The 12,625-nt window shown below is 44.6% G+C and overlaps 1 protein-coding gene across 3 annotated transcripts in view; it reads right to left on the bottom strand.

The window, feature by feature from the left end:
- Positions 1 to 12,625, bottom strand: part of NID1 (nidogen 1) — a 94,337-nt gene that overhangs the window by 19,640 nt on the left and 62,072 nt on the right. The gene's annotated exons all lie outside the window — the stretch shown is intronic.

Genomic DNA, 12,625 nt, shown 5'->3' with positions numbered 1-12,625 from the left:
TATTTAAAATTTTTTTTTTTTTTTTTGCAGTACACGGGCCTCTCACCGCCGCGGCCCCTCCTGCTGCGGAGCACAGGCTCCGGACGCACAGGCCCAGCGGCCACAGCCCACGGGCCCAGCCGCTCCGTGGCATGTGGGATCTTCCCAGACCGGGGCACGAACCCGCATCCCCCGCATCAGCAAGCGGACCCCCAATCACTGCGCCACCAGGGAAGCCCTAAGATTTTTTATTTTTTATTTTTTTGGCTGCACCACGCGGCATGTGGGATCTTAGTTCCCCGACCAGATATCGAAGCCGCGGCCCCTGCAGTGGAAGCTCAGAGTCTTAACCACTGGGACTGCCAGGGAAGTCCCAGTACTTTGTCCTTTTTTGTGGCTGAATAATATACTATTGCATGGCTACACCACATTTTGTTTATCCATTCATCACTCGATGGACAGCACTGACATTTGTTTTAAGAAATTTTAAGTGTTTCTTAAATTTGTCCTCTTTATCATCACCAGCTTCTTGATTACCCACACTGAGTCTGGGTCAAAGATTTGGGGGACCAAAGACCATAGGGCACATTTACCAATATTTGTATGTTTCCTTTTTTTGTTTGTTTGTTTTGTTTTTTTGCTGTACGCGGGCCTCCCACTGCTGTGGCTTCTCCCGTTGCGGAGCACAGGCTCCAGACGCGCAGGCTCAGCGGCCATGGCTCACGGGCCCAGCCGCTCCGCGGCATGTGGGATCCTCCCGGACTGGGGCACGAACCCGTGTCCCCTGCATCGGCAGGCGGACTCTCAACCACTGCGCCACCAGGGAAGCCCTGTATGTTTCCTTTTAATTACGTGCTAGTGTTTGGCATGAAACATGGCCTTTTGACTGTGTAACTCAGAAGATCCCAAGGCTGGGAAATACTGCTCTATCTTTGGGAAATTGCTGATGAGAAGCTATGAACTGGAGTAAACTCCCATGTTTATAGAGTTGTAAGTGGCAGAGTTGCAGCTGCTTCCACGCTGGCTAGACTCCAGCCACCACAGCATCCAGCCAGGCCAGCGCTGCCATCACCTCTGCTGCATCCGCCACCCAAAGCGATGCCCAGACACTGCCAAGAGCCACACTTCAGCCAAACTGAACCACGTCTGCTGCCCCTCTCCTGCAGGCCTTTCCATGTGCCATTCGTTGTGTGACTCCCCGCCCCCCCCCACTCCTGGCCGGTGAATCCTTCAAGAATCAGCTCAGGCATGTGCTTCTCGGGCCCTCCAAGAGCTCCCAGGATGCTCTGGACTCACCCGCCCTGTGACTCTCATCACACTGATGCTGAGACTCTAAGGCTGTTCCTGGTCTGTCTCCCTGAGCAGATTCTAGCCTCTGAGAAGGTAATGAGGGACTGCATCCCCTTAATCTTGACTTAGGAAGCCCCTCCTGGGCTGGAGTGGGGATGGACATGGGAATAAACCCCAGGCCCTGCCCTCAAGGAGCTCCCAGTCTGGAGGGAAGGGAACAAGCAAACACACAGTAACAATCCAATGAGTCAGTGTCTTGACAGAGGAGCCCAGGACACAGCACATACACACAAGAGGTCCTCTCTGTAGGGCTTGGAGAGCAAAGGGATGCTGGAGTGCGTTTTTTTGATCTTTACTGGAAGATTGTGGTTATATCATCGAGGGCAGGGCTCCACTGACTTTTCCTGCTAAGGAGCAGAGAATAATTATTTTTGGTCGTGTGGGCCATATGGTCTGTGTCACAACTCAACTCTGTGGATGTGGCACGAAAGCATCCAAGTTTAATACATATTGTAAATGAATGAGTGCCAATAAAACTTTATTTACAAACAGTGGGCCAGGTTTGGCCTGTGGGTCTGTAGCTGTCAACCCCTGCTCTAGGGCATTGCTAGTTATGTTAGGGAGAAATCTTATATAAATACTCTAATTAATATATTACTGTGTTCATAATATATATATTGTAATAATAGAGTATATAATAATATATTACATATTTCACAGAATTTCGTGTCTGAAAAATGTTTTTGATCCTCAGTTCCACCACTTGTGGCCCTGTCAGCAATGCTGGTTGACCAGCGATGGCAGGAGTAACTAATCCCACAGTATCATTTGAGGCGTGAGTAGAATATGATGAGACAATGTGAATGGCTGGAATTTTAAGTCTTGCACTCCAGCATTCATCTGTGACTGTATCTACACCAGATGACAGAAGGAAAACAAGTCTGTGGGCCACAGATAATTTCAGGGAGTGAGTTAAGCTAACGTGTGTGTGTCACCATTGCCATAACACGTTCAGGGAGCAGGGGGAGTCCTAGGCACTGGGCATGTGGGTGCAGAGGGCCCGGGGCTGGGCTAGGAATCCAGAGACCCGGGTTCTAGCGTTCATCTGTGACTGTATCACACAGGAGATCCTCTCTGTAGGGCTTGGAGAGCAAAAGCATCCTGGAGTGCTTTTTCTGATACTTACTGGAAGCTTGTAGTTATACAATCGAGGGCAGGGCTCCACTGACTTTTCCTGCTAATGGGGCAGAGAATAAATATTTCTGCTTATGTGGGCCATATGGTCTCTGTCACAACTCAACTCTGTGGATGTGGCATGAAAGCATCCAAGTTTAATACATATAGTAAATGAATGACAGTGTGTTCATCCGTGACTGTTATCTACACCAGGCCTTCACAGTGCATTCGGTGATGTGCTGCCAGTTCTCACGACAGCCTGCTGGACATGGCTGGCCCCTCGATTAGAAACAGCGAGCCTGCCAGAAAAGTGTGTGTTGAACCTGGGAGGGGAAACTGGGTCTGCTTTCTCTTTTGTCCCAGAGGCTAATATAAAAAACAAAAACAAAAGCAAAAGGCCCTACTGTATAGCAAAGGGAACTATATACAATATCCCGTGATAAACCATAATGGAAAAGAATATAAAAAAGAATTTATATATGTGTGTAACTGAGCCACTTTGCTGCACAACAGAAATCAACACAACATTGTAAATCAACTACACTTCAATTAAAAAAATAAAATTAAAAACAACAACAACAAAACATATTTGATGTAGGAAGAGCCAAACAAAGATACAAATAGGCCATCTGGTTGATGATAAAAATGTTGGTTTTCTTCACTCTTGGATGTAGGGCTTGTTTACTTCCTCAGTATCTTACATTTGTACAGGGCTTTAGTTTCTGTACAAGCTGTCTCTGCTCACACATCGTTCACTTAATTCTCACTATAATCCTATGCAACAGGCAACTACGGTTTTTACGTCAAATGAGAGAACGGAAGCTCAGATTGGCTTCCCCAGGCCACAGCACTAGCGAGTGGCTCAGCTCAAGCTAGAACCCGGGTCTCTGGATTCCTAGCCCAGCCCCGGGCCCTCTGCACCCACATGCCCGGTGCCTAAGACACCCCCCGCACACTGAATGTGTTATGTCAACGGTGACACACACAAGTTAGCTTAACACACTCCTCAAAATTGTCTGTGGCCCACAGACTTGTTTCCCTTCCATCAACATATGTATATGGTGCCGCCTTTCCAACTAGAAAACAGGCTTGGTATTCTGTGTACTGTCAACCAAATCAAACTTTTAAGGGAGGAAGGGGTACCTCCCTTGTACATGGCTGACAGTTTTGGGTTAGCCAATACACAAAATCTCAAGTGATCTAGAGTTTCCAGTGGAGCTGTATCTCAACTGTATCTTAAGTGCTGTATCTTGAACTTATATTAAGGTGGGGGAGACCTCAGTTGTGACTCAGGAAACAGAATTTCAAGTGTGTGGTTTTTTTGTTTTTTGCTTTTTGGCCGTGCTGCGTGGCTTGTGGGATCTCAGTTCCCCGACCAGGGATTGAACCTGCGCCCTCGGCAGTGAAAACACCGAGTCCTAACCGCTGGCCCGCCAGGGAATTCCCCAAGTGTGTTTATGGAAAGCTGTGATATCACTGTGTTCCCTGGGATGGCTTCTCAGCCTGGCCCACAGCAGCCCCTGTGGGTGCCTCCTGCTCAAGGCTCCAGGCTCCCACAGGGAATGTCCCACTGTGGGTGGGGTGGGGAAGGGATAATAAAGACACGTCGGCCTTGCTTCTGGTTGATAAAATAACTGAGGCAAGATTCTCTTTGCTCACCTAGTTTAATCTGCTCGGTGGGGAGGAAGCATTCGAGACCTGATACTTATCCAGGGAACAGCAGGGAGTCTGGGGTGACTCTTCTCAAATTGGGGACAAAGAGAAGGAGAGGAAAAGGAAATAGATGGAGAAGAAAAAAAGCACACGTTTTTGTCTCTTGATTTGCATCCCATTCCCTTGCCTGATTACACTTCTTCCTAGGTGTTAATTCAAATAAATAACTCTTGTAGCCTCTGATATACTCAGGGGGACAGAGGAACTTGTTGGGGGGCTCCAGTTATTCAACCTCTTCCTACACAGTCCACCCCCCTCCGTAAGGGGCCACCTGCTCCCGGTGGCCCTGCCACACACACGCATCTTGGGATGAGCTAACATGGGTGTGGTGAAACCATGCCTGGTCTCTGCTGGGTTTGAGAGTTTTGGCTCCTAGCTTCATCTCATTAACTGCCAAATGGACCCTTGTTAGTCCAAGATTGCCAAATTTCCAAGAATGGGAATTTACAAGTAAAAGAACAATAGCCATCTGATGTGAGGTTTACGAAGGACACCACCACAATCTCCACCACCGATGATGATGATGGTGGTAAAAATCTCTCTACTTATGAACTCTCTTCAGGTCCCTTCCCAACATGTGCCCCCAATTCTTACGGGACTGGTGAGGAAGGAGAATGCCCAGAAAGGGGGAAATAAACTAGCAATTGGCAAAGGGCAAAAGGGGAGGGGAAAGCAGAAAGGTCATAAAGCATCAGGAAGAGAAAATGCACCTCTAGCCCATGTGCCGTCTCATCGTGTGAAACTGTGTCTTTGGGTTTTACTCCCGTCTCCTCGGCCCACCCCCTGCATCCTTCCTCTCCTGACACCCCATTAGTGTGGGCCTTTTTTTGGGGGGGGCCCATTGTGCGGCTTACAGGATCTTAGTTCCCCAACCAGGGATCGAACCCGGATCCCCTGAAGTGGAAGCGCAGAGTCAGAACAACTGGACTGCCAAGGAATTCCCTAGTGTGGGCTTTTTAAATTGGTGCATCTCTCAGATCAGGAACCCCATGGACCCTTGAATCATTTACATATTTGTTATAAGCATTTACTGAAACCTCTGCTAGCCAGGTGCCCTGCAGGATGTGGGAATCGTCTCTAGATACGAGGACCCTGGGAGTTCACAGGACCCCACCAGGGTAACACATTGTGAGAAGTGGCTGGTAGTGGTCGAACAGGCTGCTTGGGAGCTGAGAGGAGGACCACCTCGGTCAAGGGGTCACCTGACACTGAGGGCAATCAATCTGCGGTGTTCCTAATACACCCCTAATACTCTGCATGGTTGGACCCAGTGGCCTGGGTGTAGGGCTCACCTCAGGCTGGAGGTTTTCAGGCCGTGCATGGAGGAGGATAAAGAAGCCAAGAAATTCAGGATATTGGTGAGGGTGGTGACATGATGCTTCTTGGGGTTACGGTGAGAGGACTTCGAGAAGAAGAAGGGATGGAGAAGCTGAATTGGAAATGAGGCTGTGTGAGGCTACAGGGCAGGGAGGTGGTGGCCAGAGGGGGACCACGGGCCTCAAGACCATAGGAGTTCTCCAGCCTCTGGGGGCCTGGTTTTTGGGATCCTCTACGCCCTGACCTCACCTGAGCTGCTTAACCGTATCTCATCCCCACTATTCCTCCCCATCTCCTGTTCAAATCCTCCCCATCTTCCAAGGCCAAATCCGACTTCTCACGCTTTCCCTCACTTCCCTAGCCCACCTAGATCTCCTCTCCCAGCCACTAGTTACCACTTACAGACTCGCTATAGTTTCAAGTGCTCTCTTTTCCTGCCCAGGGACAGTGTGAGCTCCTCCCAAGCGCAGACATTACTGTTTATGTGCCGAGTACAGTGATAGGCACATCACAGATGCTTAAGAAATATTTAGCAATTGATCTTGGCTAGTTAGCCAGGTGCCTTGGGCAAGTTAGGTAGCCTCTCTAAACCCGCATCCATTCAATGAGGTTAATCGTACCCCCAATGACACATACCAGCCAATGATGGAGAAAACTAAGAGGTGTGGTATCCTGGACACCAAAAGAAGAAAGTGTTTTAGGTGGGAAGGTGAGGTCAACTGTACCAAGTGCTACTAAGAAACGGGGGCAGGGCTAAGATCTAACAAAGTGAAGGTCATTGCTGACTTTTACAGGAGCAGTTCCAGGGTGGGGAGGGGGATTGGGGGACGGTAGGGCAAAGCTGACTGCAGTAGTGAAACCCAGCAGGATCCTGTGGGGCTCCTGGGCACAAAAGCCTTCCTGTGTCCCCCCATTTCTTAATTACAGGAAATAGGCTTCATTCAGGCTCCAAGACCTTCCCTGAGTTCCAAGGGGGTAGGTTCAGACCGTTGCTAATCAGGGAAGGGAGGGGATGCAGAGACAAGGGAGGAGCAGTCAAGAAACAATAGCGCAGCCTTGGGGCAGGGTCCTGGTTCCCCCCTCAACGGATACACATAACAGTATCTTTGAGCTGTTTTGCAGACACTGAAACCCTCACCAGGTGGAAGAAGTTAACTGTTTGCTGCCCACAAGCACGTAGACCCCAGACTGGTTGGAACCAGAAGGTTGATGATGCAGACTCCCGCTTACCTCACCACCAACCAATCAGAAGAAGGTCCACGAGCTGACCACGCCCTCTTTGAACCATTGCTATAAAACTCCTCACTACTCCCTCCAGGTCGGGACACGCAGCTTTGAGGGCATTAGCCCGTTGTGTCCCCCTTTGCCTGACAAAGCAATAAAGCTCTTCTTTTCTACTTCACCCAAAACTCCGTCTCCAAGATATAATTGGGTATGGGGTACAGAGACTGGATTTGGCTTCAGTAGTTCAAGAGGGAATGGGAGGCTCTGGGAAGAGGGTAACAACCTAGTTTTAGAATCTAATTACAGACAGAATAGCTACAAAAGCCATGGTCAACATTTACAATGAAACAAGGTGACCAGGTTGTTCTATGAACCCCCAAACACAAGCAGGGGTCACAAAGCCCCCCTGGTGTCAGTGTCTGTGTAGAGAAAGGAGAGGGAAGCAGCAGGGCATCTAACAGTTCTGGGAAAAGGAGAACCCAAAGAGCTAACAGGTACTCAGCTGGAAAGCGGGCCAATTTGAAAATGGCAGCTGAAACTTTGAAGGGATTTTTCTACTCCAAGGTGGAATGTAAAGCCAACAGCAGCTGGAAGATCTAGCCCCTACTGGGGAGAAAGTGCTGGGAATGGAATCAAAACTAAGGAGGATGAAGATGACACGTACAAGGAAAGAGAAGGTCCAGCGGGGGAGGGGAGCAGAGCCAGGAAACTGTAATGTAAGCTGAACTATTTTTAAACACTTCACCAAAAGAGCAGAAGAGGAAGCTCTGGGTCGCTAGAAAAAGCTATCTGCACCGAGCTTCTTTCAGAAAGTTCAGGAGAACTAAAACTCATAAAAATGAACAACAGAAAAGTATGGAAGGCAAATCCAACACAAAGTTACTATAAGGAAAAAGGATATAAAAGGATAGTCAGGAGTACAACAACCCTACAGATAGTGAAAGCTTGCCAAAAAGATGTGCTAACGGATCAAAACTGTAATCGTCTATTGGGTTGGCCAAAAAGTTCGTTAGTGTTTTTCTGTAAGATATTATGAAAAAACCCAAACGAACCTTTGGCCAACCCAATATTTCAACTTAAGCGAAAAGACAGTGGAAAATGATAAAAGACAGGAAAGAACAAAATGAATCAGCATTTGAAAAACTCAAAAATGAGGCAACAGGATTCAGGAAAGAAGTAGAAACTTTTAAAAAAGAATCATTTCAGAAAGGCAAGAAATTTTAAAAAAATTAAAAATAAATAAATAAATAAATAAATAAATGAAGACTCAACTAGATGGAACACAAAGTGAATAAACATGCCTTAAGAGAAACAGAAGGTGGAAGTGAGGAAAATGTTTAAAGAAAAAAAGAAAGGATATCAAACAAATTTAGGAGATTCGGACAAATACTGGAGATAGGCAAAGAAGATTCAATATGCAAAACAGAAATCCCTAAAAAATAATCCAAAGCAAGGAAAGAGAACAAATACTAAAACTAAAATTCCAGAAAGCTTTCCTGAAATTAAAAGATGTGAAATGACAAATTGAAAAAGCACACCGTGTAACTAAGACCCAGAAAAACCAACACCAAGCCATATTCTAGTAAAACTGTTGAACTTTTGAAGGGAACTATGGAAGAGAAAGAAAAAAATCCTTTGGGCATCCAGGTAAAAAGGGGAAAATTATCTTCCGATTATCATTTGCCCTTTGGACAGCCATGCTTTATGTCAGAGGAATATTTGAGATAGTCAAGGAAAGAAAATGAACCAAGGAATACTGTTTTCATGAGCCCTTCCTGAGAAATTTACTAGAGAACAAGTTTCTGACAACCAAATAACTAGAGAGGCATTGACATAAGGACTGGTAACAAGCAATAAATAGTGACTTGCTGAACTAAGACCAAATGAGGGTTCGAAGTGAGAGAACACAGGGACTTCCCTGTCGGTCCAGTGGTTAAGACTCCATGCTTCCACTGCAGGGGGTGTGGGTTTGATCCCTGGTCAGTTAACTAAGATCCCACGTGCTGCAGAGCGCAGCCAAAAAACAAAAACAAACAAACAAAGTGAGAGAATATAGTAGGTGTTGGTTACACGTACATGCCCAGGCAATGTAGATATAACTACAAAAATAGGAGGGCACGTGCAAAAAATTTTAATTGTTCTAAGAAATTGTATTGGTGGTATGCAGTATTTGAATTCTCAGCCTGTTATGTGTGTAATGTGAAATAAAGTAAATACGGACTTATGGTCTATTCTAATTCTTACATCCACTGTACCCTTGAGAACCAGGATTCTCAATGTGGAAGAAAGGAGATATGGATATAATCTAGACGGGGTAAAGGAAAAACCCTGTGGTCATGTATCTGAATTGGAACTATCAACACAGACTCATGAATTCCTAGCTCTGTCTGAACATTTCTACTACTTAGATTGTGGTCCTGCAATGCTATTTCCCACTAAAAGAAGAGCTTCATGGAAAAAAGGCTGGTTCTAGTTCAGAGAGCAAGGAAGATATTAAAGACCACAGTGGACCCTCTGTATCTGCAAGGTCCTGCATCCTGTATCTGCAAGGTCCTGCACCCCTGCATCCTCGATTCAACCAACTACAGATCAAATATATTAGAAAAAAAATCCCAGAAAGTTCCAAAAAGCAAAATTTGAATTTGCCACACAATTTACATAGCATTTTCATTATTTTTACAATTTTTTACATACCATTTACATTGTATTTATAATTATTTACATACCATTTACATTGTATCAGGTATTGTAAGTAATCTAGAGATGATTTAAAGTATCAGGGAGGATGTGGATAGGTTACATGAAAATACTATACCATTTCAATTTTATACAAGAGATTTGAGCGCCTGTGGATTTTACTATCCTCGGGGGGTCTGGAACCAGACCCCCATGGATACGGAGGGTTGACTATACTAGGCTCATGTCAAAAGGACCAGAGGCCAAATTGAAGACGTTCCCATGGGCCAAAGATGGGACTCTGAACCACAATGAGAATAATGATTACAACCAATTGATACCCATGAGTCTATAATGCTATTAAAAAACTAACAATTAATTAGCAAACTTCACTGGCTAATAAGGAATCAATCTGTTATCTTGTCAACCAGTAAGAAAAAAAAAGGGAAAGATCCAAGCATTTATCCTGCCTTTTCTTTATGAAATGTACCACTGGGCATCCAAAGAGTAGGTGAGGGGAAGCATTTCTTTATAAGTATTCCAACGAATAAATTTAAAAAAAAAACCCACCATGATGATAGAATTAGACTATTGCCATTTTGTTACCCACTAAACATTAATGGACCTAAGCAATAAGCATCAATTCCATCTAATAAAGGAGAAAGAAACGATAGAATTAACGTCTCACCATTTGCCACTCCCTGGAAATTAATGGATCTAGGACTTAATCATTAATGGCTCCTAACATCACCTGGAGTGAGACAAGCAGACTTTATGAGCTTCTGATGTAAGGTAAGACCACCACTTGTCTTGCCAAAAGGACTGAACCCAACTCTGATCAAGCCTCTGGACTCAGCTGCCAGTTTGCAGACGATATGAAGAACAGAGGAGTGTGTTGAACTGCCCCAGACTGTGGGAAACTATAGCTCAAAAGTCTTGGGTTCTTCAGTAGATAAACTTCAAGGACAAGAAGGGGATGGCAGAGGGAACTAGAGATAGAAAAACGAGCAACTCTAACTCTATAGTGTCTAGGAATGTACATGTATGATGAAACAAGAAATGCAAGGAAGTGATTTCTCTGAAGGTGATGTTGGTGGTTACTTTTGGAGAGAAGGAGAAGGCAATGACTGCAACAGAGCACCTGCAGCAGCTTCTGGGGCTGCTGGTAAAGTTCTACTTCTTGACCTGAGTGGTAGTTACATGGCGGTTCACCTTAGCTATCCATCCTTGAGCTATCCATCTGTTCTATATGACTTTCTGTATCTATGTCTTATCTTACAATAAAACGGTAGAAAAAAGAGAAAATGGGAGGAGAGGAAGTGGAAGTAGAACTCCAGACAACCCTCATGAGGAATTAAACACTATAAAAGGGAGAAGGAATGGGACGGCAGTTGGGGAGGGGTGGAGGCTCAAGGGAAGTCCTCATTTGTGTCTTTTAGATGAGAAATGGCTTCTCTGCAGGCTGACTGGAATTATCCAGTAGAGATGGAAATAATAACCATCCAGGATGGGGGAGGCTACCACAGGAATGGCAATTTCATCTCAGGCAAGCGATAATCTGGCACATTAAATTAATGTTGATTAGAAATTTATGATTTGACATTTGGTTGGTATTTAATTTGTAAATGTGTTTTGCTTTTATAGTTATAAAGGAAGTTGATACCTGGATTTCTCCATAATAATCTAAGCCAACCCTGGAGATCTTAAAAATGTTTTTCTTTCAAAAAGGGTCTTACTCAATTTTGAGAAAAGTTGCTTTAGCAAATTCTTTTCTATAAAGAGTTCAAGAAACCTTTTTGTAAACTAAGAAATTATTCGGGCCTCATGTTCCTCATTTGCAAAATAAAGGAGATGAATTACAGAATTTCTGGAGCCCTTTCCAGCTCTCAATGGGAAATTCGAGTTTTCTAACAGCCAGTTTGTTTGAAACAAAGTGCAAACTGTAACACAAACAACAGACACACAGCAAACAAAAAGTACATGTTAAATTGTTCCTCAGTTTTCCTCCCTTTACATTGTATTATCCTAAATGTTTTCCTCTTCCCATGCAGCCCTACTTTCTGAACTCATTAATTATCTTTCTGTCTATAGATGGCTGTGGATCTGGAAGCAGTAAGCTGGTAAGCGTGCCTGGTGCCAAGCATAAAGAAAAGTGATCAAGCATCCCCAGGTTTGGTACTTGTCCTTAAAAATTCGGGCTTTACTTCTCTAGCCCAGGATTCTTCATACTCCTCTTTCATCCTCTAATAAGCTCTCCTATATTCCAAACCTCTACCCAGTTCCAGTCCCCCAGACCTGTCACCTCCTCATATTCCCACACTTACATAGTTCCCTTTCACACTGTAGGAGGGTTGGCCTGTGACTAATAGTATCAGCAGAAGTGACAGCATTGTCATTTCCAAGGTTAGGTTACAAAAGACTGTGGCTTCCATAAAAAAAGAATGAAATCATGCCATGTGTGGCAACATGGATGGACCTAGAGATTATCATACTAAGTGAAATAAGTCAGAGAAAGACAAACATATATCACTTATATGTGGAATCTAAAAAAAAATGATACAAATGAACTTATTTACAAAACAGACTCACAGACATAGAAAACAAATTTATGGTTACTAAAGGGGAAAGGGGTGGGGGAGGGATAAATTAGGAGTTTGGGATTAACAGATACACCCCACTATATATAAAATAGGGAAACAATAAGGACCTACTGTATAGCACAGGGAACTATATTCAGTAACTTGTAATAACCTATAATAGGAAAGAATCTGAAAAAGAATATATATATACATATACATATATATAACTGAATCACTTTGCTCTACACTTGAAACTAACACAACATTGTAAATTAACTATACTTCAATTTAAAAATGCAAAAAAAAAAAAAAAGAAAAAAATCTTAAAAAAAAATTTTTTGAAAAAGACTGTGGCTTCCATCTTGGGCACACTCCCCTTCCTTGCTTGCTCTGGAGGGAGCCAGCTGCCAGGTCTTGAACACACTTAGGCAGCTCCGTGGGGAGACCCATGCTATGAGGAACTGAGGTCCTCTGTCCAACAGCCCATAAGGCCTGCCAACCACCATAGGGACCCTTCAGCCCCAGATGAATCCCAGAGAAGATGGTAGCCCGGCTAAGGTCTTGACAACAACCTCTTGAGAGACCTTGAACCCAGACCACCCAGCTAAGCTCCTGAATCCCTGTCCCACAGAAACTGTGAGATAATATACATTTACTGCTTTAAGCTGCTA

This window comes from Mesoplodon mirus (genome assembly GCF_964341445.2).
Source record: "Mesoplodon mirus genome assembly, chromosome: 2".
NCBI lineage: Eukaryota > Metazoa > Chordata > Mammalia > Artiodactyla > Ziphiidae > Mesoplodon > Mesoplodon mirus.
The sequence above is the reverse complement of the archived record's forward strand: the minus strand, read 5'-3'. Positions and strand labels throughout refer to the sequence as shown.